This window comes from Carettochelys insculpta, chromosome 6 (assembly GCF_033958435.1).
Source record: "Carettochelys insculpta isolate YL-2023 chromosome 6, ASM3395843v1, whole genome shotgun sequence".
Classification (NCBI taxonomy): domain Eukaryota; kingdom Metazoa; phylum Chordata; order Testudines; family Carettochelyidae; genus Carettochelys; species Carettochelys insculpta.
In genome coordinates this window covers 123,579,317-123,602,301 of record NC_134142.1, presented here as the reverse complement: position 1 = coordinate 123,602,301, position 22,985 = coordinate 123,579,317, and positions in this window count along the sequence as shown.

Below are 22,985 nucleotides of genomic sequence, written 5' to 3'. Positions count from 1 at the left end.
TCTTCAGATCAATCAAGCCAAACTGCCCTACAATGTCCCAGAAAGTTTGCATCCCGGATCAAACCAAGTGTTAATGTGTCGAATTTGAACATGAAAGAGAGTTCAGCAGCTTCTCTTTGTAAAGCAGACTGGAAATTCTTCTCCAATAAAACACAGACTTTTAAGTCATTAACAGAATGGCCCGCTCCATTAAAATGTAGACTAACGGGTTTGTGGATCAGGAATGTTTTGATGTTGTTTTCTGCCCATTAACTCTTTGTCTGAGAGAGTTTGAAGTCTGTCCAATGTACAAAGCATCTGGGCATTGTTGGCACATGATGGCATATCTGATGTTAGTTGAGGAGCATGAGAATGTGCCTGTGATTTCGTGAGCAACCTGGTTAGGTCCAGTGATGGCATCGCCAGAATAGATACGTGGACAAAGCTGGCAGTGGGCTTTGTTGCAAGTGAAAGCCCCAGGACTGGTGTTCCTGCGGTGTAGACTGTGGCTATTGGCTAGAATCTTCATAGGGCTGGGAGGGTGTCTGTAGGAGAGAACAGGCCTGTCACCTAGGGCCTTCTGGAGTGTGGCATCCTGATTAAGGATAGGTTGTAAGTCTTTAATAATGATTCCTCAGCTCCCATCCCCTATTACCCCTTCTCTACTTTAGATACATTGATGACATCTTTATGATTTGGACCCATGGTATAGAGACTCTAGAAGAATTCCACAGAGACTTTAACGATCTGCACCCCACCATCAACTTATGCGTTGATTACTCCACATGAGAGATACATTTCCTGGACACTACAGTACAAATCAAGGATGGCCGGATCAGTATCACACTGTACTGGAAACCCACTGATCGCTATACTTACCTACACGCTTCTAGTTTCCATCCTGCACATATAACTAGATCCATTATTTACAGTCAAGGCCTTAGGTACAATCGCATTTGCTCTGATCCAACTGACAGAGACCAAAAACTACAAGATCTTTACCAAATATTCATAATCTTGAATTACCCATCAGGAGAAATAAAAAAACAAATTGACAGGGCCAGACAAATACCCAGAGACCAGCTACTCCAAGATCGCTTCAAAAAAGCCAAGAACAGAACACCACTGGTCATCACCTACAGCCCCCAAATCAAACCACTGCAACGAATTATTAAAGACCTACAACCTATCCTTAATCAGGATGCCACACTCCAGAAGGCCCTAGGTGACAGGCCTGTTCTCTCCTACAGACACCCTCCCAGCCCTATGAAGATTCTAACCAATAGCCACAGTCTATACCGCAGGAATACCAGTCCTGGAACTTTCCCTTGCAACAAAACCCACTGCCAGCTTTGTCCACATATCTATTCTGGCGATACCATCACTGGACCTAACCAGGTTACTCACAAAATCATGGGCACATTCTCATGCTCCTCAACTAACATCAGATATGCCATCATGTGCCAACAATGCCCAGATGCTTTGTATATTGGACAGACTTCTAACTCTCTCAGACGAAGAGTTAATGGGCAGAAAACAAACATCAAAACATTCCTGATGTACAGACCAGTTAGTCCACATTTTAATGGAGCAGGCCATTCTGTTAATGACTTAAACTTCTGTGTTTTTTCGAAGAAGAATTCCCTGCCCCTCTGCTCTCTGATTTGCTCACTTTGATAATTTTTTTTTTTCTGATTTGTCAACTTTGATTACTGTTTTAGTTCTCTTTGCCTTAAATATTGAGTCTGTTCTGGTCTGGCTATGGTCTGAAGAAGTGGGTCTGTCCCACGAAAGCTCACCTAATAAATTAGTTTGTTAGTCTTTAAAGTGCTACTTGACTGCTTTTTGTTTTGATACTATATAGACAAGCACGGCTCCTTCTCTGTGTCTGCTCATTAGAAATGGCTTTTCGTTTCCAGATCTCAGCTAAGCAGATGGAGGGGAAGAAAAATAAGGTGGTGGGGGACCACCCACCAGGATTCCCCTATTGTTTTCCAGAAATGTGTAGAATACCTTTTTTACGCGCACCAAAGCATATAGGGATGTGCGCCAGCAATGGACACACAGGCTGCCGGCTCTGGATGCTCTGCTAAGCAGCCGGGTGGCCCCTGAATGTCTCCTGGGCAGCTGCCTGAGTGCTCAGCTTCCAGGGAACGCTACCACCCACCCACTCAAGAGGTTTCATAAGCAACATGAAATGTCCTGAGGGACCTGAGCCAAAAAAAAAGATTTTTTTTTTTGTTTTCATTTTACAGAAATAGTCGAGATTTTTGCTGTTTCATCCAGATCAGGGATGGGAACATTTATTCAAAAACTTGAAAATGTCCATGGGATGGGAAACCTGTATCCTGGCCGGTATTCCTGCTATTTTTTTCCCCTCATCCTTGTGTGGAATAAATTTTGTTATGTGCACTGAGGCATGTGTGAATGTGCACCACTAGTAGGAACAGGGGGACACTCTGATAATCAGCTGGGCAGCACCTGACTCTCACCTGGGCCGCTGCCCAAGTGCTTATCTTCTAGCGAACACTGGCTGGCCAGCTGCACTCACCAGTTGGAGGGGCTGGACGCTGTGTCTCTGGCTTGCCCGTCAGTTTCCTCAGCCACACTGAAGGCTGAGGGAGAAAGGATTTGCCTATTCTCCTCAAAACTTGTGAAGAACTGCTTCTCGGCTCCTTATCATCGATCAGGGAAGTGAGTAAGTCTTGCTGTTCTAGAGGGCATACAAAGAGACAAAGAAGGCGCATGTCACACACAGGGCCCAGTACCTGCCCTTTCATGAATGCTGAATCCTGATCTGCCCCATCTAACCTAGGTTCCCGCTCCCAGATGAGCCTCCTAGGCCCATCTAGGGCAGTCTCCAATCCCCCACCCTCATGGAAAAGGCATCTCACAGAAAGGGGCCTCCTGGAAAAATTGCCATGGAGAAGTAAATGAGAACAGCTGAGGTGGAAGAGGTACCCAAGATGTTACTTGAGTAAAAGTGCAGCTGCTTTCACTTCTGGATACTTGAGTACAATCTAGATGTGATGTGTGCACATGCGCATGGGTGTGTACTTTCGCTCAAGTACTTTTACTCAAGTAGTTTCCCAGAGGGGCACCAGTAACATGCTCATAAGTACATCCCACCCAAAGCAGCTGTGCTTTTACTCAAGTAACGTCTTGGGTACTTTTTCCATCTCTGCGAACAGCACAAGCAGGTAGGTACACAACCAGAAAGTCTAAGGTACTAAATGTGTTACCCCCCCCGCAGCAAGGGACACTAAAGGTAATCTGAAGAGGTCCTTTAAATAAATTCAGAGAAAGACGGAGGAAAGTGGAGGTCCTCTGCTTAGCACAGACACAGCGCTAACAACAAATGGCATAAAACGGGTGTTTGGTGTCTCTTTTGCTTCAATCTTAATGAACAGGTGGATGGCGATTGTATGATAATAATGGTTAACACAATTAATATGAACAACAAGGAATGACCGCAAGCCAAATGGGGAAGGAAGCGGTTGTGGACTATTTAGGTAAGTCAGAAGTTGTCAAGTCAGCAAGGCCTGATGCAATTAATCCTGAGGTACCTATGGAACAAGCAGAAGCAAGCGTGGGACCATTAGCAATTAGCTCTGCGAACTCCTGGAGGACAGGTCAGGGCCCTGTGAATGGAGAAGGGCAAACGCAATAAGAACAAAGGGGAACCGGGGAGTTACAGACCAGACTGCTTAAGTCTGATACCTAGAAAGAGACTGGAATACATTGTTAAGTCACAGGTTTAGGAGCAGGGAGAAACAACAGGAAGAGCCAGCAGGGATTCTTCAGACACGAATCACAGAAAACCAGTCCATTTCCCTGCTTTGACAATCTTACTGGCCGAGCGGCAGCAGGCAGAAGAGATCTTGTTTTCAGTAAGTCCTTTCATAGGTGGTGTATGGGGGTGCCTGGGCAGGAGCAGCAAGGGGCCAATCAGCAGCTGGAGTGGAAAGTAGCTGGGGGAGGTCTGGTGCCCACAGCGGGGTTCCCCCCCACCCTGCATTCACTGGCAGCGGGGGTGCAAGCAGGCCAGCATGTCCCGAGCTCACTGCACTCCTCTGGCTGAGTCACTTGGGAGAGGGGGCAGGAGGTAGGATGGAAGCAGAGCAGGGCCAGGAAAAGGCAGGGCCTAAGGTTCAGGGGGTCTGTCCCAGATCTTCTTTGAGCTGGGTGGGGTCACTTGGCCAGTGGCCCTCCCATCACCTGTCACTTCTGAGTCTTTTGATACAGTTCCCACGACATGCTCAGAAACAAACCAGGGCAACGTGGTCCAAATCAGTGTTTCTTAAACTCTTTGAGACCACGGAACGTCAAACAACAATATTTTTTTATGTGGAACGCTTATGAAAATTTTCTTTAAAAAATGATCATCAGAGAAGAAAACCCCCACAAACAGCAACACATCCAGCACAACCAAAATGAAGTAATTTAATCAGCTGTCATAGCAATGAAGAAGTGACGTTGTATCTGCCTTTAACATCTAAAAATATATGCACACATTGCATATCATTCCTAGCTGCTAGGCCACCACAGCACATGGGTGAGTTGTTCTCAGAACACCGGTGTTCCCCAGAACATAAACACTGGCCCAGATGAAATTACTCTAAGAGGGAGGCAATACCAGGTGGCTGGAGCCTGCGGTCAAAGAACGGTTATGAATGGTTTGCGGTCAAACTGGGACACTGCACTTACTCTTAACAACATCATCCAAGCCATTAATGAAAATATCGCACAGTACCAAGCCCAGGACATTCCCCTGACTTGGAGGAGGGAGTTAAGAGTAAACTTGTACAATGTCCACATGACAGCAAGCTAGCTGGAGGAATTGCCTGCAGTTTGGAGCCCAACATTTCAATTCACAAGGACCTGGATAAATTGGAGACCTGTTCTGAAAGCAAGAAGAGGAACGTCAATAAAGACAGGTGCAAAGTGCTATATTTAGGAGGGCAAAGACAAACATGCAACTACAAAACAGGGAATAACTAGCTAGATGTGGTAGTGCGGGAAAGGTTCTGGCAGTTGTAGATGATCACAGGTTAAATATCAATACAAAAAAGCAGTCCAGTAGCAATTTAAAGACGAACAGGATAATTTATTAGGTGAGGAGCTTTCATGGGACAGACAATGTCCCATGAAAGCTCCTCACCTAATAAATTATCCTGTTCCTCTTTAAATTGCTACTGGACTGCTTTTTTGTTTTGCTAGTATCTAGACTAGCAGGGCTTCCTCTCTGTTACAGATTAAATATGGGTCAGCAACGTCAAGTAGTTGTGAAAAGGGCTAGGGTGTATTAACAGGTGTGTTGGATATAAGCAAAGCCAGGGAGATGACAATTTTTGGAGATGTGATTTTATAATCTTTAGCAACACACGAAAGCGATATTTTAAAAACTATTTTAAACTCAGGCCCTGTCGACCTACACGGTAAATTCAGGAAAATGCCTGTGAAATGAGTTCATTACCACTTGAATGCCTCTTTCATGGGGTCAATGTTGTGCTAGTACAGGCTGAACCTCTCTTGCCCATCACTTGGGATCTGATCGGTGGCAGTTGAGAGAATTTGCTGGACCATGTGAGGTCAATATTTTCTAGCACATTACCAACACTTCCACTGCTTACTGGGGCTCTTAGGAAACATTCAGAGCTAACTTACATCTAAATAAAAACACGGAACATAGTGAGCCAGGATTGGTGTCTGGAAACAAACTTTACGGGCCTATGGGAAAACTTGGCCACACCCACTGGAAGTGGTCCTCCAGCCATCTGAAATCAGGCCTGATTACTGTTTGCTGGAGTTTGCTGGAGGAAAGAGTGATGGACTAAGGAGGTACAACCTGTAGCTCTGGCAGGCTTTTTCACTTTTAAGTTAACTAGCTCCCTCTTTGGGAAAAGGTGGATGGGTGGACACTAAGACCCAGAGGTGCCCCAAATTTTCAGGTGCCCAACGCAGCTGTGTATTCTGCAAATGGGTCAGGACTGCCTTGCACAGAGCCCTGCAAATCTGCAGACATTTGCTTTATACCCATAGGTATCCACACCCCCGATATGTATCTGGGTATTCCCGGTTCACTTTTGCAGACAAAGGTGCAGGAACCCATTTTGTATCTGCACAGGGCTCTCTGTATAAAGCTGGGAGATAATTGTCCTGCTTTATTCGGCACTGTTGAGGTCTCCGAGAGAGTATTGTGTCCAGTTCTGGGTGCCACAGCTTAGGAAAGTGGTGGGCAAGCTGAAAAGAGTCCAGAGGAGAGCAACACAAATGATCACAGGGTTAGAAAACCTGAGCTACAAAGAAAGTTTTAAAAACTGGGCACATTCAGGAGAGGGAACCTGAGAACAGTCACCAAAGGTGCTAAGGGCTGTTGTAAAAAGGACAGTGATCCATTGTTCTCCTGTCTCCCTAGGCAGTAAGAAGTAATGGGCTTTATCCACAGCAAGGAAGACCTGGATTAGATAGCAGGAAAATCTGTTTAAATCTGTTTTGAGTCTGGAACAGGCTTTTGGAGCAGGTGGTGGAATCCCATCACTGGAGGCTTCTCAGAACAGCCCAAACACCTGCCAGGGATGGTCCAGGTTTCCTTGGTCCCAGCTCAGGCTACGTCTACACTCCTGGGAAGATCGACGCGCTGGCGGTCGATTTGCTGGGGTTCGATTTAGCGTGCCTTGCAGGGACGTGCTAGAACTGTCAGGGTACCCCCACGGGCCCCAGCACGCTTGGCAGTCGTGAGGAGTAAGGGAAATCAATGGGAGAGTTTTTCCTGATGACCTCCCACTGTGGGGACAGCAGCAAACATCAATCTTAGATACACCAGTTCTCATAGCTGGATTTGCATCTCTAGAATCAGTTTACCTCCCAGTGTAGAGGTGGCCACAGTGCAGATGGCCAGGCTAAATGCCCTCTCTGGGTCTCTTCCAGCCTGGCCTTTCTGTGACACTCTGGAGTGGCTGGGGCAGAGTGAGGGATGGTCCTGGACAAGCATGTCAAACATGTGGCCTGTGGGCTGTGTGTGGCTTCATCAAATTATTTTGTGGCCCCAGTGCAGGGAGCCAGATGGTGTGCAGATGACCTTAAATTTATATTTAAATTAAAAATTATTATATATGAGCAAATAACAACAATTTTAACCATCAAATTTTATGAGCTATTAATAAAATTATAAAACAATAATGTTCATATTAAAATCTCAATTAAAATGATTGTAGTATAGTCAAACAAGACCTGAAAAATATGATAAAATACACCAAGAACAAAATCTGTCATAAATATTACGACTATCTGATAGAAGCCCATTTTCTCTGGTGGCCCTGAAAGCTATGAGCTTGTGGTGGTGCAGCCCTCAGTAGGCTTTGAGTTTGACATGCCTGGTCCAGGACAATGGCTGAGGGATGGGGCAGAGGTAAGGTTACTGGGGACAGCTGGTCATTCTAGGACCAGCCCTAGCCTTTGTTGTTTGCCAATGTGGGGGAGGGGGGAAGGGGGCGGCTGCCCTGGGACCCAGCGATTCAGAGGAGCCCAGGGATCCCAACCAGCATGGCAGCAGTGGTGGCCAGAGCCATGGGACCTTCAAGTTGATGCCAGAACACTACTCCATATGGCTGAGGGCACAGGGGGAGCCTCATGCCACAGTCCAGAGGGCTGGTTGCACCTGGCCCTGACTTCTGCCCAAGGCCCCGCCCCTCTCCCCCAAGGCCACACCCTTTCCACCTAAGGCACCGCCTCTTCCAGGGCATGGAGCCAGGCCCCCTGACACCTTGCCCTGGAGCCCGCAGAAGCTGTCGGCCCCTTCGCTGCCCACTATCCTCGGGACAGTGGTTTGGGAAGGGCAGGGCAAGCAGGGCTCAGTAGCTGGGCAGCAGGATGTGTCAGTGGGGGTGATGCAAAGGGACAGCTGAGCAGACAGGGAGCTGGACCAAGGTTGGTTCGCCCTCGGTCTCTGTTCCCAGTCACCAAGCGTACGGATGGGGAAAGAAGTTAGAAGCCAGGGGGGCAGGTCTTCTCCTGCCCAGTAACTCACCCATGCCCGCTGTCACTTGTTCTGCTCTGCACCAAGCCCGGGCTAGTAATGCCACCTCCAACCCATAGTCCTCCCCGTAGTAGGTGATCAGCAACTCGGCCAGGGCCCCAGGGTCTGCTGTCTCCAGCAGGGCTGGGGGGATGTGCTGGTAGCCCTCCTTCAGTGGGATTTGGCTCAGTTTCTCCTTACATCGCTGGAGCTCGTCCTTCTCCAGATCTGCCAGGGTCTGCACCAGGTGGTGTCTCCCCGGCCTCTCCATGCCGCTTGCCTCCCCTTCCGAGGGCGGTGGAGCCAGGCAGAGAGAGAATCAGGAAGCTGCACCAAGCAGCTGCATGTAATTGCTTCACGTCAGCCGACCCCGGATGCCACATGTCCTCACTCCGCCGGCCTGTTCTGCTCTGCTCCCGCCGGCCCTTCTCCTGACATCATCCAGGAGCAAAGATGACAGCCCCCTAACAGAAATGTTAGGACTCTCTGTCCAGGCTGCTCAGTAGCTGTCATGGCAGCTTCTTCGATTCATAGAATCCTGGAGCTGGAGGAGACCTCATGAGGTCATCGAGTCCAGCCCCCTGCTCCAAGCAGGATCAACCCCAACTAAGTCATCCCAGCCAGGACTTGTCAAGTCAGGACTTAAAAACCTCTAGGGATGGAGATTCCACCACATTCCAGTCCTCCTGGTGAAGTAGCGTTTCTTCATATCTGACCTACACCTCTTCTTCTGTAACTCCAGACCATTGCTCCTTGTTCTCCCACCTGTCGCCCCCGAACACAGCCTCTCTCCATCCTCTTTGCAATCGCCCATCAGGTAGCTGAAAGCTACTATCAACTCTCCCCCTGCCCTACTCGTCTCTTCTGTGGACTAACAAAACAAAAAAGCAGCCCAGTAGCACTTTAAAGACTAACAAAATCATTTATTAGGTGAGGAGCTTTCGTGGGACAGACCCACTTCTTCTGGACCAGAGCCAGACCAGGACAGACTTGACATTTAAGGCACAGAGGACCAAAAATAGTAATCAAGGCTGACAACTCAGAAAAAAAATGACCAAAGGTGAGCAAATCAGAGAGCAGAGGGGCAGGTGCGGGGGGGCGGGGGGGGGGAGTCAAGAATTAGATTAAGCCAAGTATGCAAAAGATTAAGCCTAAATCCCTCGGCTTCTCTTCCTAAGACATGTGCTCCAGCCCCCTCGTCATTCTTGTTGCCCTCGGTTGCGCTGTCCCCAGCACATCCACATCTGTTTTGTAATGGGGTGGGGGGGTCCAGAATTAAGCAATATTCCAGATGTGGCCTCACTAGTGCTGAATAAAGGGGAATAACTACTTCTCCAGATCTGCTGGCAGTGCTCCTCCTACTGCAGCCCGAGGTGCCGTTAGCCTTATTGGTTACAATGGCACATTGTTGACTCATGTCCAGCAGCTTCTCATCCACTGTAATGCCCAGGTCCTGTTCTGCAGGACTGCTGCTTAGCCGGTTTGTCCCCATCAAGCACAAGACGAGATCCAGTGATTTGAAAGGGAAAGCAGATTTTGGGGGCAGGATTCGGTTACACAGGAGTCAAGAAGCTCTGAATCCAGCGGTGACTTCACTGGCCCCACTCTGGATTGACTCAGGAGGCTGCCCAGCCACATAAGAAGCAAAAATCCCTGCCCTGAAAAGCAACAGGTAAAAGATTATTCCCTACAGTTTAGTGATGGGGAAACTGAGGCACTCAGCCATTCTCAGGGATATGGAGGAGACGTTCCCTGCCTCTGGGATGTCCACCCCCTTGGAGGAGGTGATTTCCCGGCTCAGCAGAATTAGCTGCTGCCAGGGTGAAGGTTACTTGTGGGGGGAACGGGGACATCTCAGGGATCTGTGGAACTCACTGCCATTGGAAGGAAGGGTGAGGAGACATCCCACCACTCTCCAGCCCTTGTGCACAGTGAACCTCCTGCAGCGTGTTACTCACCTACTAGACAAAGCAAGCGCCACCCCTTCCCCCAGGCATCCACCCCACCACCTCCTCCTGCCCTTGCTCTGCTTATTACCTGCCCCTCCCCTCAGCTTTCCCCGTCTCTGCTCTGCCCCTCCTTCACGGAGCACCTTGCACCCCATGAAACAGCTGTTTGAAGTGGGTGGGAGGTGCAGGGAGGGAGGGATCGGAGTTGATCAGTTGGGTGCTGGTGGATGAGAGGCGCTGAGGGTGGGGGCGGGCAGGAAAGGGGGGTGCCTGGCTGCGGGCGAGTGCATTTTGCTCCGTGGGTGGTTCGGTTGGCACCGATGCAGGGCAGAGAGCGTCACCCTCTTCTCCCCTCTCAGAGCACAAGCACTTGTGTCTGCTCAGAGCATCACCCAGAAGGACCTGCAGTCTGCACCAGGGACCTGCAGGAGACGGCGAAGCCACCAGTCCCCAGGGGAGTTTGTTCCAAGGCTTCAGCCCCCTCCAGGGAAAGCTCACTGCCAGGGCTGTTGAGGGGGAGGGAAGGGAGCAGTTGCCCCAGCGTCTGGTGATTTAAATGAGCCCAGAGCTGCTGCATCAGCAACAGCAGCCAGAGCCCCAGACCCTCTAAATTGCAGCTGGGCTCCACAGGGTGCCATCCAGCCGATGCTGAGGGCACGCTGCTCCTGGTCCCGCCCCTTCCATCAGAGGCTCCGCCCCTAGCTCCACCCCTATATAGTTGAGTTGGGCCCTGCCCCCTACTGCTCAGGGCCTGGCAAAATCTGCCGCCTGTCCTGCTCTCTGCTTTGTTCCTCATTGGAAGTGGTTTTGGCTTTGGCTGCCAGCTGTTGGTTCGTGAGCTGAATTTCTCTATTAGATCAAAGAGCTCTTTAATATCTGGGATGTTCTCTCCTCCCAGGCCAGACCCCGTCACTGCTCCATCTTCTCTCTGTTCCTGATCTGAGCAGCTCAAGCATCTAGGGGGTTGGGCCTGCCTGCTCCTCCCCGGGGCTCTGCGGTGGATGCAGAAGTAGCTTCTAGCTTTTCTCTCTCTGCCGTCCCAGATGCAATGGAGAAGACAGGCCGGCAGCAGCTGCTGGAAGCCCTGAAGGAGCTGGGGGACCAGGAGCTGAAGGAGTTAAGGTTCGCAATCACTCAGGTCTGGCTGAAGAAGGGGCAGCAGGACGGGGGGCTGCTGAGGGGAGCCGAATCCTTCCACCCCTCTCCATGGCTGGTGATGGAGGTGACTGTCGAGGGGCTGAGGGCTCTGAACCAGGGAGACCTGGCTGAGGAACTGGCTGTGCTGCTGGACGTTTACGAGGAACGGTGCCAGGAGAAGCGATCTGCCATCTCTGGAGCCAGCGGCTGCCTGCTCTGCACTTTGAATGAGCTGGGGGAGGAGGAGCCGGACCGGTTCAAGATCAAACTGGCTGACATGGGGCGGAGAGGGGGCTACAACCCCATCCCCTGGGCCCGGCTGGGGAGAGCCAAGCCCCCCGAGGTCGCTGCCGAGCTGATCAGCCACTACGGGGTGCGTGGTGGCTTGGAGATGGCTAGGGAAGGGCTCAGAGCCATCCGACGGGGGGAGCTGGCTGGGGAGCTGGCCGAGGCACTTGCTGCTTACGAGGAGCGCTGCAGGGAGCAGAGCCTGGCCCTCAGCCGAGTGCGAGAGATGCAGGTGCAGATCTTGGGCAGCCTGGGTGAGGAGGGTCTCAGGAGGCTCCAGAAGAGAGCAGCCGAGACCCAGCAGCAGCAGGGCCCTGCGGCCGGGACAGGCCAGGTCTTGGAGATGATCGAGGAGCTGCTCAGTGCCTACGGGGAGGGCCATGCCATGCAGATGACCCAGGAGATGCTGAGAGCCCTGAATCTGGGACCACTAGCTGAGCGGCTAGCAGAGGCCACCGGGATCGGTAAGGGAGATCCATCCCGCAGCTCTGGGGCTCGGGGGGGTGGGGCATTAGAGATGCCAGGTGTTTGCAGCCGGGAAGCTGGCACCAGTTCCCTCCTGTTGGGCTTGAACTTTCCCTGCCCTCGGCTTTTCCGACCCCTGTGACTTCGCCGCGGCTTCCCCTCTGAAAGTGGAACTCTGCCTGTATCTCACACCCAGAGCCACTGTGCTCTGAAAGTCAAACTTCCCCTTTTTTCTAGCTTGCGCAAACCGTGCCACCGGGAACAGAGCCTGGCCTTGTCTGCTGGGGCCTTCCAGCGCAGCACCGAACAACCCCAGCCACCGAGACAGGGGACTGGCCAGAGAGGGTGGACTGGTGTCAAATATCCGGCCCCCCGGTTTGGATGTTACACTCTACCCAGCTAAGGCCTCCTGCAGTGTCCCTGGAGTCTTTGCATTGGCTCTGGATGTGTTTTAACGTCCTGCTCTCCCAGGAGGGCATAATAGGTTACAAGGCAGGAATTCTGGCTGCAGGGGGAGCTCCTGTCTCTAGTGGCTGTCACTCCAGCCTAGGCCAGCAGGGGGTGCTGTAGGAAGCAGGACGCTGGCTGAGGCTAGGGTCTCACCAATCCAACCCTGACTTGTGCCAGCAGGAGGCGCTGAAGGGATGGGACAGACGCTGGGGCTGGGGCTGTGGGTAGATCCAGGCAATGCTGGGTCCAAGTCTGGCCTCTCCTGGCGGGGTTGCTGGTGAGCTCCCAGCAACTTCAGTCCCAGCCTGTTCCAGGGGTGCTGAGGTTCAAGTTGTACCATAGCTGCCCAGGCTGCCCCTCCCCGAGGGTGGCAGCAGGGACAATGACCCCACCGAGCCATGCCCAGCTGGAAGGTGTTTCCTCTCTGCAGCAGGGGATGGACCCAGCGGAGAAGACCTGGCCAGAGACCCCTTGGGGAAGCAGCAGAAATGCACATGGTGTGGGACAGAAGAGGTAGGGAGACGGACCCGCCACTCCCCGCCAGGGTATTCCAGTGCCTCCAGTTGTCTGTTCGGAGGAAGTTCTCCAGCTGGGTTGGCCTGGAGAGGGGAAACAAACCTTCCTGAAGGGGAGTCCTGGAGAGGAGTGTGAGAAACTGTTCTCAGTGGTGTCAGGTGGCAGAACAAGGAGTAATGGTCTGAAGCTAAAGAGGGAGAGGTGCAGGTTGGATATTAGGAAAACTACTTCCCCAGGAGGGTGGTGAAGCACTGGAATGTGTTGCCTAGAGAGGTGGTGGAATCTCCATCCCTTGAGGTTTTTAACTCCTGGCTTGACAAGGTCCTGGCTGGGATGACGTAGTTGGGGTTGATCCTGCTTGAAGCAGGGGGCTGGACTAGATGACCTCCTGAGGTCCCTTCCAGCCCTATGATTCTAAGACCAGAAACCTCTCAATCATTGGGGCATTTGCAGGGGAGGAAATCCGCACTGGCTCAGGACCCTGTTCAGCCCCTGATCTCACAGCACTTTGATCATTCTCACCAGCTCTCCCCACTTCTTGTTCCTTCTCCTTAGCTGTGTGGTAGCTCCCCGGGCTTCCAGGGTCTGGTGGGTAAAATAGGAGCCAGGACTTCTGGGCTGTATTCACACCTCTGGCCATAGAATGGGATCTATGGGTTAGAGTGGGGGAGCAGTGGGAGTCAGGACTCTTGGGTTCTATCCTGGCTGTGGGAGGGGAGCTGGGGGCTAGCGGTTGAAGAGGCAGGGCTCCTTGTTCTTCTCCCCACTGCTGGGAAGTGAGTGGGGACTAGTGGTTAGAGCTGGGGGGGAGCCTGTGGCATTAGGAGTGCTGGGTCTGGTGTGTTGGGATGGGAGCTGACTGCCAGAAAGCTGGCAGGCAGGACTCTTGGGTTCTATGAACAGCTCCCGGAATGGGGTGGGGCAAGCGGGAAGAGAGTCTGGGAATCTATTCCCAGCTGAAATTAAATCCTTTCTTCAGCCAGGAGCACAAGAGCCATATTAATTTGCAAATCTCTCCCCTGCACACCTGGCTCTGGGGCAGGGGGATCCCTATCATCTTGGAAGCACCCCAGGGGAAGGACCGACCATAAAGCTGGAATCCAGCTGATCTCAGAGGTCCACCCACCCTTCTGGCTGTACTGCCAGGGAACCATCCCCCAGCTGAACGCTTGGCCACAGCTGCCCTGGTTTGGTTTGCTCCCAGTGGAGCTGTCTTAACTCCTGGTTCTGTGTCTTAGGATCTGCCAGAAGTGAAGCCAGAGCTTGTGCTAGAGGCTGGTAAGAAGTTCAGGTCCTACAGGTAAGAGCCTGCAGGGATGAACCTGGAGGCTTCTCCTTAAGATGCTGGGATGGTGTAATCTACACACCTGCTGGGTGTGTTTTACTGTCCTATGTAGGTCACTTACCAAGAGGAGCAATGAGTCTCCTCTGCAGTAGCAGCTGGATTTTAGCTCAAACTGTAGCATCTCCTGCACAAAGATCTCGAGGTCTGAGGTTCAAGTCTACCTGTGGGTGCTGACGCTGGGACTTAAGAGACTGGAGCTTAGTTCTGGCCTCTATCACACATGGGGCCCTGATCTCAGCCAGGGTCTGGGCAGCACCTGGCACAATGGAGACCCTAGTTCTGATACGGGCCCTCTGCCCTACAGCAATGGCCACACATGCAATGGGGATTAATGGGCCTGCGGTCAGTGGAAGCAGCAGGTTGGCTAGTTCTATCTCTCATTGATTAATTAATGAATTATCCCTTCTCCCTGTGCCGCACAGGCTTCACCTCCCCGGGGCAGGCTCCTTCCGCTGCACTGAAACCGACTTGGGGTTCCAGGTGAGGGCAGCCGTGACCATCCAGTACAGATACGTCTCCTGGGACCGGCATCTGGACGCATCTGAGAAGCAGCAGTGGATGGTGGCCGGCCCTTTGTTCAACATCTGGGTGGAGCCGGCTGGGGCAGTGGCCGCTGTGCACCTCCCCCACTTCCTGTGCCTCGCGGGGATGGCGGATGTGAGCAGTAAGTGGATTCTAAGCTGGGGTCACCGTGGCAGACTTGGGAAGGGGCTGGGATCAGAGTCCAGCCCCTCCTGCCCTGCCCCAGATCTACGCCCCTCCCAGAGCCAGGCAGGGAACCCAGGAGTCCTGACTCCCAACCCCCTCTCCACCATACACTGGATCCCACTCCCCTACCAGAGCCAGGGAAGCCAGGGGTCCTGACTCCTGGATCCTGCTCCCCTCCCAGAGCCCAGGCTACCCGCTGCCAGCGTTCCCTTTAATTTTTTTCCATCCATGGGCTGAATAAATTTTGTTATGTGCACAGAGGCATGTATGGATGTGCACCCCCAACAGAAACACACACTGCTGGCTGTGGACACTCTGTTAGTTAGCTGGGCAGCACTTCAGTCTCTCCTGGATGGCCACCAAAGTGCTCACCTTATAGGCAGCGCTGCCTCACACTTCCAATGCACCGGATCCCTGTCCCATCCCAGAGGCAGGGCCAGAACCCAGGAGTCCTCCTCCCTCCCTCTCTGCTCTAATGCACTAGGTCCCCCTCCCACAGCTGAGCTGGGAGTGGCACCTGGGAGCCTTGACTGTCATGCTGAGAGCAGCAAAGGAAATCGGATCCTCGTTCTCCTTGTCCTACAGCGACAGGCAGAGAGGCTGTTCTGTCCCAGATGCAAATCGCTCACATCGTCGACGGGGGGATGACGCTGGAGGAGCCGGCCCGAGTGAGGCCATCCCACGCCGTGCTGGAGAACCCCAGCTTCTCCTTCATGGGGGTGCTCTGGAGACCGCTGTATGCCATCTTTCCCTTCATCCCCATCCACTCAGTGGTGCTGCTCTACCGGGTAGTCAAGGCTGCAGACATCACCCTCCACCTCTACCTGATCCCCAACGACCGCTCACTCATACAGGTAACTGGCAACTGACCGCATAGCCGGCGTGGGCCAGGGCTGCCGGCCACGGCAGGGCACAGGCGGAGGGAGAACTCCCAGCGGGGCAAGCAAGCCTCGTAGGACTGCTGAACCGACACGTAGAGCTCTCAGCTGGTTCAAACTCAGCTTCCTGAGCCTGTTTTTTCTGCCCTTTGTCTCTGTGTCAGCGACTGGGCTGTGGGTGGTCTGGGCTAGTGGATAGAGCAGGAGTCAGGCCTAATGGCTGGAGCAGGAGTCAGTCCTAGTGGCTAGTTATAGCCAGGACTCAGAACCAAGGATCAAAGTTGGAGTCAGAAACCAGGATTCTGAACCGGAGTCAGAAACCAAATGCCAGAGTCAGGGCCGGAGCCACAGTCAGACATCGCAGCTGAAGATCAGCGCAGACTTAACTGGATAAGGTAAAGCTGAGGGCACAGCTGGAGCAGGGCTGGGAGCAACCAAGCACAGGAACCAGCAGCAAATGCTTGAAGCAGCCACAGAACAGCTGTGGCTCCTGGGCTCAGGGGCCATCTGCTGACTCTGTCCACCTATCGGGGTGTAGCCAGTCAGGTCACCAGCTCCAAGCCAGCTGCGCTCATTAGGTGGCCTTCAGACCAGATCTGCTGCAGGCCTTGATTCCTGAGACCTTGGGAGCCAGAAGATTGTGGGTGGGAATTTCATAGTGCCTTAGTGACTTAGAAGCACTCCTCTCATTGACTTGCGGTAGCACAGGAGATTTTCAAACCAGTCTAAGTGAACTAGGCACTAGACCTGGTTGCAAAATTCCCAACACTGTGGAATTTTGTCAGAAGATACTAGTTTGGGAGGGTGAAACATTTCACTGCATCTTTCATGGGTCCCACAGCTCTTTCACCCAAAAACCAGCAGCTTTGCCTTCAGCCACAGTAGTGGTGAAACATAATGGAATGTCACTTGCTCAGATTTTGGGAACTGGGGTATGTGTGTGTGGGAGGGGGGTTTGTTTCTTCCCAGAGCTTTTCCATGAACTTGGTTTTTGATCTGATTTGGAACAAAACCCAATTCTGAAATAACAAAACTTTTCACAAACTGAATCCCCAGCATGATTCTGGGATGCATTAGAAGGAATGTTGTAAGCAAGACATGAGAAGTGATTCTTCCAGTTTATACCACACTGATTAGGCCTCAGCTGGAGTGCTGTGTCCACTTCTGGATGCCACATTTCAAGAAAGATGAGGACAAACTGGAGAAGGTCCAGAGAAGAGCAGCAAAAATTAAGAAAGGTTTAGAATGCATGACCGAAGACTGAAAGAATTGGGTGTGATTAGTTTGGAAAAAAGATTGAGAGGGGACATCATAACAGTTGTCACGTATCTAAAATGGTATTACAAGGAGGAGGGAGAAAAATTATTCTCCTTAAACTCTGATTATAGGAGAAGAAGCAATGGGCTTAAATTGCAGCAAGGGAGGTTTAAGTTGGACATTAGGAAAATCTTCCCAACTGTCACGGTGGTTAAACACTGGAAGAATTACCTAGGAAAGTTGTGGAATTGCCATCACTGGAGATTTTTAAGAGCAGTTTAGATAAATATTTGTCAGGGATAATCTAGATGGTACTTGGTCCTGCTCTGAGGGCAGGGGACTGGACTTGATGACCTCTTGAAGTCTCTTCCAGTTCTATGATTTTCGACTCCTCTGCTAAGTGTCTCACTCCCATATGAAGTCAACAGAATGTAGCCTCTGAAATCCCTGAGGAGCTCAGGAAAATCCATTCCTGTATTCAGTCCTTTGGGATCCCTCTCCTCTTTGAGGCAGAACAGTATCCAAATCCTATACTGCTGGATGGTCTTTGCAGCCAGGACCTGCTGCAATTCCATCACGAGATTCTCTCTCACCCTCCCATCTTCGAGGGTGAAGGAGACTACAGGACTTTTCTCCCTGTTGGCCCCTCAAGATCCCTTTGTGTTTGAAAAATCCTGCTCTTAAAAACCACAAGCCTCCCTCAGCTTAGGCAGAGACCTTGAGTGCTGGGATCTGGAGATTGTAGGGGGTCATTGAGTCCAGCCCCCTGTCCAAAGCAGGAGCAACCCCAACTAAATCATCCCAGCCAGGATTTTGTCAAGCCAGGACTTAAAAACCTCTAGGGACGGAGATTCCACCACCTCTCTAGGTAACACATTCCAGTGCTTCACCACCCTCCTGGGGAAATAGCTTTTTCCTAATATCCAACCTAGATCTCCCCCACTATAACCTGAGACAAATGCTCCTTGTTCTGCCATCCATCTCTACTGAGAACAGCCTCTCTCCATCCTCTTTAGAACCCCACTTCGGGAAGGCGAAGCCTGTTATCAAATTGCCTCTCATTCTTCTCTTCTTCAAACTACATAGTCAGAATCCCTCAGCCTCTCCTCCTGGGTCATGTGCTCCAGTCCCCTAATCATTTTGGTTGCCTTCTGCTGGACTCTCTCCAATGCACCAACATCCTTTCTATACTGGGGAGCCCAGAACTGGACGCACTGGACGCTCCAGATGTGGCCTCACCAGTGCTGAGGAGAGGGGCATATAATTCTCTAGATCTGCTGGAAGTGCTTCTCCTGATGCACCCCAATATGCCATGAGCCTTCTTGGAGACCAGGGCACACTGTTGACTCATATCCAGCCTCTCATCCACTGTAATCCCCAGGTCCTTTTCTGCTGCACTGCTACTTAGCCAGTCGGTCCCCAGCCTGTAACAGCACTTGGGATTCTTCCATCCCCAGTGCAGGACTCTGCACTTGTCCTTTTTGAACCTCATCAGATTACTTGTGGCTCAATCCTCCAGTTCATCTAGGTCACTCTGGACCCTGTCTCTACCCTCCAGTGTATCTACCTCTCCCACTTCTGCTGTGTGAGGTAATCGGGGGCTTCCCAGTCCAGTGGCAGCATGGAGGAAAGAACTGGGCCTTTTCACATATTCTTTTCTGTTGGCCAGTATGTCTCGGAAACACCTGTATTTGAACTCTTACAGGCCGTGGATGAAGAGGAGGAAAAGCACCAGTCGCTACAGGTGCTGAAGCCCCCTCAGACCAAGCCTCTCTACTTCGGGTCTTCTTACACCGTTTCCAGTTCACTGGACTTAGTGATAACCCCTGAGGTAAGTGACATTGAGTTGTAAGTCCAATGAAAACCACTGGCTGGATCAAGAACCGCCGTACCCAGCGGGCTGAGAATTCTCTGGTGGAGCAGGTTTCTGTTGACAGGCGTTGATGAAATTTGGGACGTGCCCATGGCGATGCCGTGTCACCTTGCAAATGGGTGGAATCGATCCATTTCCATCAGACCATTTGAGTCTGATTTTTCCATTTCAGAATGTCTATTACATTATTGTAGTAAACTGACCCAGTGCTTTGTTCCAGAAAAAACGGTGGGGGAACTCAAGCCCCGAATCTGCCCTGAGGCCCAAACCCATCCCAGCAGTTTGATCTACCCTCCAGTGCGGGGCCCTAACCACACCCTATGCAGGGGCCTAACTAGCTCCTGGAGGCTTAACTGCCCCCCAGGGGGCCCAAACCGCCCCATGCAGGGCCCAAACTGCCCTGCGCTGGGCCCAAGTTGCCCCCTAGTGGCTTAGCTGCCCTGCACGGGGCCTGAGCCGCCCCCAACATGGGGCGTGAGCGGGTCCCCCTGCCCCCAAATCACCCCCTGTGCAGGGCCCACCCCAGCCCCGCACTTCCCCCTGCTCTGGGCCCCCCTTTCCCAACCCCCAGCTCCTGGCCTACACCTGCTCCCCACCCCCACAGCTCCGCCCCCACCCCACCCCCCCATATGTACCAGTGGCAGCGTCCTGCCTGGGCAGCGTGGTCTTGGTGCGGCTGGCCGGAGGCTGTCAGGTGGGGAGGGGAGGCCAGCTGCACTGCTGCAAAGGCCTGATTCTGCCCCTGCGGGAGGCCACGCACCCAACAGGGAGCTACGTGTGGCCCGGAGCTGCCCAGCCACCTTTCAAATACGGCATTGTCGGGAAAAAAAGGTGGTGGCTTCTGGCCTTGTGGCCTTGGATCCTTCCGCAGAGGTAGAGTCTATCCCATTCTCCAGTCGTCTGGTACCCCAGCTCGCTCCGTTCATCACTCAGTGATCTGTGAAGACACTTTACTCCAGGCTGTCCAGCTGCGAGGATCATGTCAACCGTTATCTGCTCTTCACCGGTGGAGTTACCATTGTCCTCCTTGTCCAGAGACTCTTCCACCTTCTCTGCAGAGATCGATACCCTCTGAGGTGTCTCCATAACTCCAGGCCATGCTTGTCCTCCCAGCCACCCCGTCTCATTGGAAATATTGTCCCTCCAAGCGCTATTACCTGTTTAGGCTCATCACCAGGGTTCCCAGTAAGCTGGGCACTGGTTCGGCCATTCAGGTGAGATTCAAATGCCACCCAGCTGATGAGCAGAGCACTCACAGCTGGGTTTTCATTCCCACTGGTGGTGCTCTCTTCCATGCATCAGTGCACATAACAATTTTATTCCACACATGGTTGGAAAAAACCTGCACCAGGATGGAAAAGATTAGGGGAACATCGGTCCTCCCTCTGGGGGCCCATCCTTCACATAGAGAGATTTCTTCATGTCCTGTGTTTCATCGTTTCTCTTCGTCACCAGCCCAAAATGCAATTTCCTGCCGTCACCTTCCTCCAGTTTTCAGTAAAATTCCTCTTCAGCGCTCGTTCTTGATTTAACAGCTACCCTTTGAGCCTCCTGTTTTTGCGTTAACATTTCTATGGTCTCTTTATCACAAGCTGCTTCCTCAAACCCTTGGAGCAATTCTTTCTTCATTTTAACTTCTTTGGTTGCTCAGATTTCCACCACTAGCTTGTTCTCCAAGTCCCCGCGTTCTTGTCTCTTTCCCTCCACCACCTTAATGAAACATTATTGTGTTAAACTTCCTCCAAGCTTCTTCAGACTAGGTATAAGGCTGAGGTTTTCACCCTGTGGGGGTAATTCACCACTGAAATATTCAAAGTGGTTGCTTGACCCCTTAGAAGTGAGGACACATGCTAAACCACCTTTCCATGTATGGTACCCAGAGGCACTGATAGCTCATACTAGGGTGAGGGAAGTCTCTGCTCTACAGCCTTCTCTGAGAGCCAGCTGGCCTTTAGCCCCTATGATTTCAGGTTCAGTTCCTCGTGTTGGTGACCCGGGTCTGTCAGCGTTACAATGGGGGACTTGTCTGGGATGAACTGCTGGAAGGTCTCAGAACCTCAGGATGTGTCTAGTGGTGAGTATCCCTGCCTGTCATGCAGGAGACCAGGCTTTGATTCCCTGACAGGGAGCCTGCTTCCCTGGGCTGAGAAAGCACGTCTTGAGCTTCTGAGATCTTCCAGCAGTTCATTCCAGGCCAATGCACCAAATGTAATGCTGACAGACCCAGGTTTGTGGCACCAGGGATTGAACCTGTGATCATGGGGAGGGGGTGAAAGCCCTGTGCGCTACTGTATGAGCTAAAGGCCAGCTGGCTCTCAGCTAAGGCTGTAGAGCAGAGACTTCACTCACCTGTGTATGAGGTCTCAGTGCTTCTGGGTACTACACATCCCTTATATGCCTAGGAGCATGGAGTAGTTCTCCCACAATGCACTGGGACAGAATTTGCAGCACAAAGCACTGGGGCCTATGCCTCCAGCCATCCCAGCTACCCACGCTGGTGAGCACAGCCCCAGAGAGGACACTGCAACTTGATGCCAGAAGGGGGCCATGTCCAGAGCTTGGGGCAGGAGTCAGGCCTAGGGGTGGGAGCATGAGTTGGTGGCCATAAATCAGAGCCCAGGGTCAGCACTGGAGTCAGAAGCCAGGAGTTGGAGATGGGCAGGGAACTGCAATGTGGCTGCTCACACTCAGGCTACATTAACCCTGTGTTCAGAGCCTGGTGCCAGTCACCTGGATTCACTCTGCAGCATCAACATAGGTTTGGGGAGAGGGCAGAGGGTCTTCCTTACGGCTGTTTGCAAAGGATCACTACCTGCTTGGGCTGCTGCCCAAGGAAACAGGACAGATTCCTACTGCAGGTTAAAAAAAGCTAAGAAATTGCTCCATGACTACGTTGCTGTTAATTTTCCCACCCATGGGTGGAATAAATTTTGTTTTGTGCACCAAGTCAAGAGCAAATGTGCCCACCCATAGAAACACATGCTGCCAGCTGTGGTTGCTCTGTTATTCAGCTGGGCGGCACTGGACTCTTCCCTGAGTGACTGTACCAGCACCCAGCTTACAGGGAACACTGAACATCACTGATTTCTCATCCATAGGGAACCTCCTCTGCAACCCCCCACATTTCAGCTTCCAGAGGGACAACCCTATGTTAGTAATTAGCTGCCACCGGCGAATGAGTTAGGCAAAGACCTGGATGAGTAATTTAAGGCTGGGGCACCCTTCATTGCTGGCTCAGGTGGGGTCCCCTCAGTGCCTCGTCTCTCCATCAGGAGGTGGAATTTTGCTACAGGAGTCCAGACGACCAGCAGCCCTTCATGGAAATCTACGCCCAGGATGTGGCGGAAGGACTGAAGCTCGTCTTACTGATGAAGGGCTACGGGGAAGTGCTCTGGAAGGTCTGGGTGAGGCCAGGTGGGGACCGTGTTTTCGGTCAAACACAATGGGGCCCTTTGGGGGCTGCATTGATGCATGTGATCATTTATATGGGATTCTTTCAATGGGGGGCGCTATTTGTGCTATCACGCCCAGGCCTGTTGGTGGGGGCATAGGAAGCAGCTGCCCCAGGGCCTGGCAATTTCCTTAGTGGCAGTGATGGCAGCTGGAGTCCCAAGCCTTCAAATTGCGACCAGAGGCTTGGACGGTGCACTCCCAGGAGTGCTGAAGGCATGGCTGGAGGAGGCTAACCCCAGGCCTGCCCCTTCCTGCCTAGGCCCCATCTCTTGCTTATGAGTCCCACCCCTTCCTCCCAAGGCCCCACCCCTTTGTCCAAGGCCCCACCTCTTTCTCATGAGGCCCCACCCCTGCCTTATGAATGTCATCCCTTTCTCATGCGGTACCACCTCTTCCTCCCATGGCCCCACCCCTTTGCCTGAGGCCCCACCCCCCATAAGTCCCACCCCTTCCTCCCAAGGCCCCATCCCTTTCTCATGAGGCACCACCCTCTCCTCCCAAGGTACCACTCCTTCCTTCTAAGGCTCCACCCCTTCTGCTGGGCCCCACCCCTTTCTTATGAGTCCCACCCCTTCCTCATGAGGGACCGCCCATTCCGGGCGCATGGAGCCATTTCCCACCCCATCTTGTACAGGGGCCCAGCAGGTCTGTCAGCCTCCCTGAAAACACC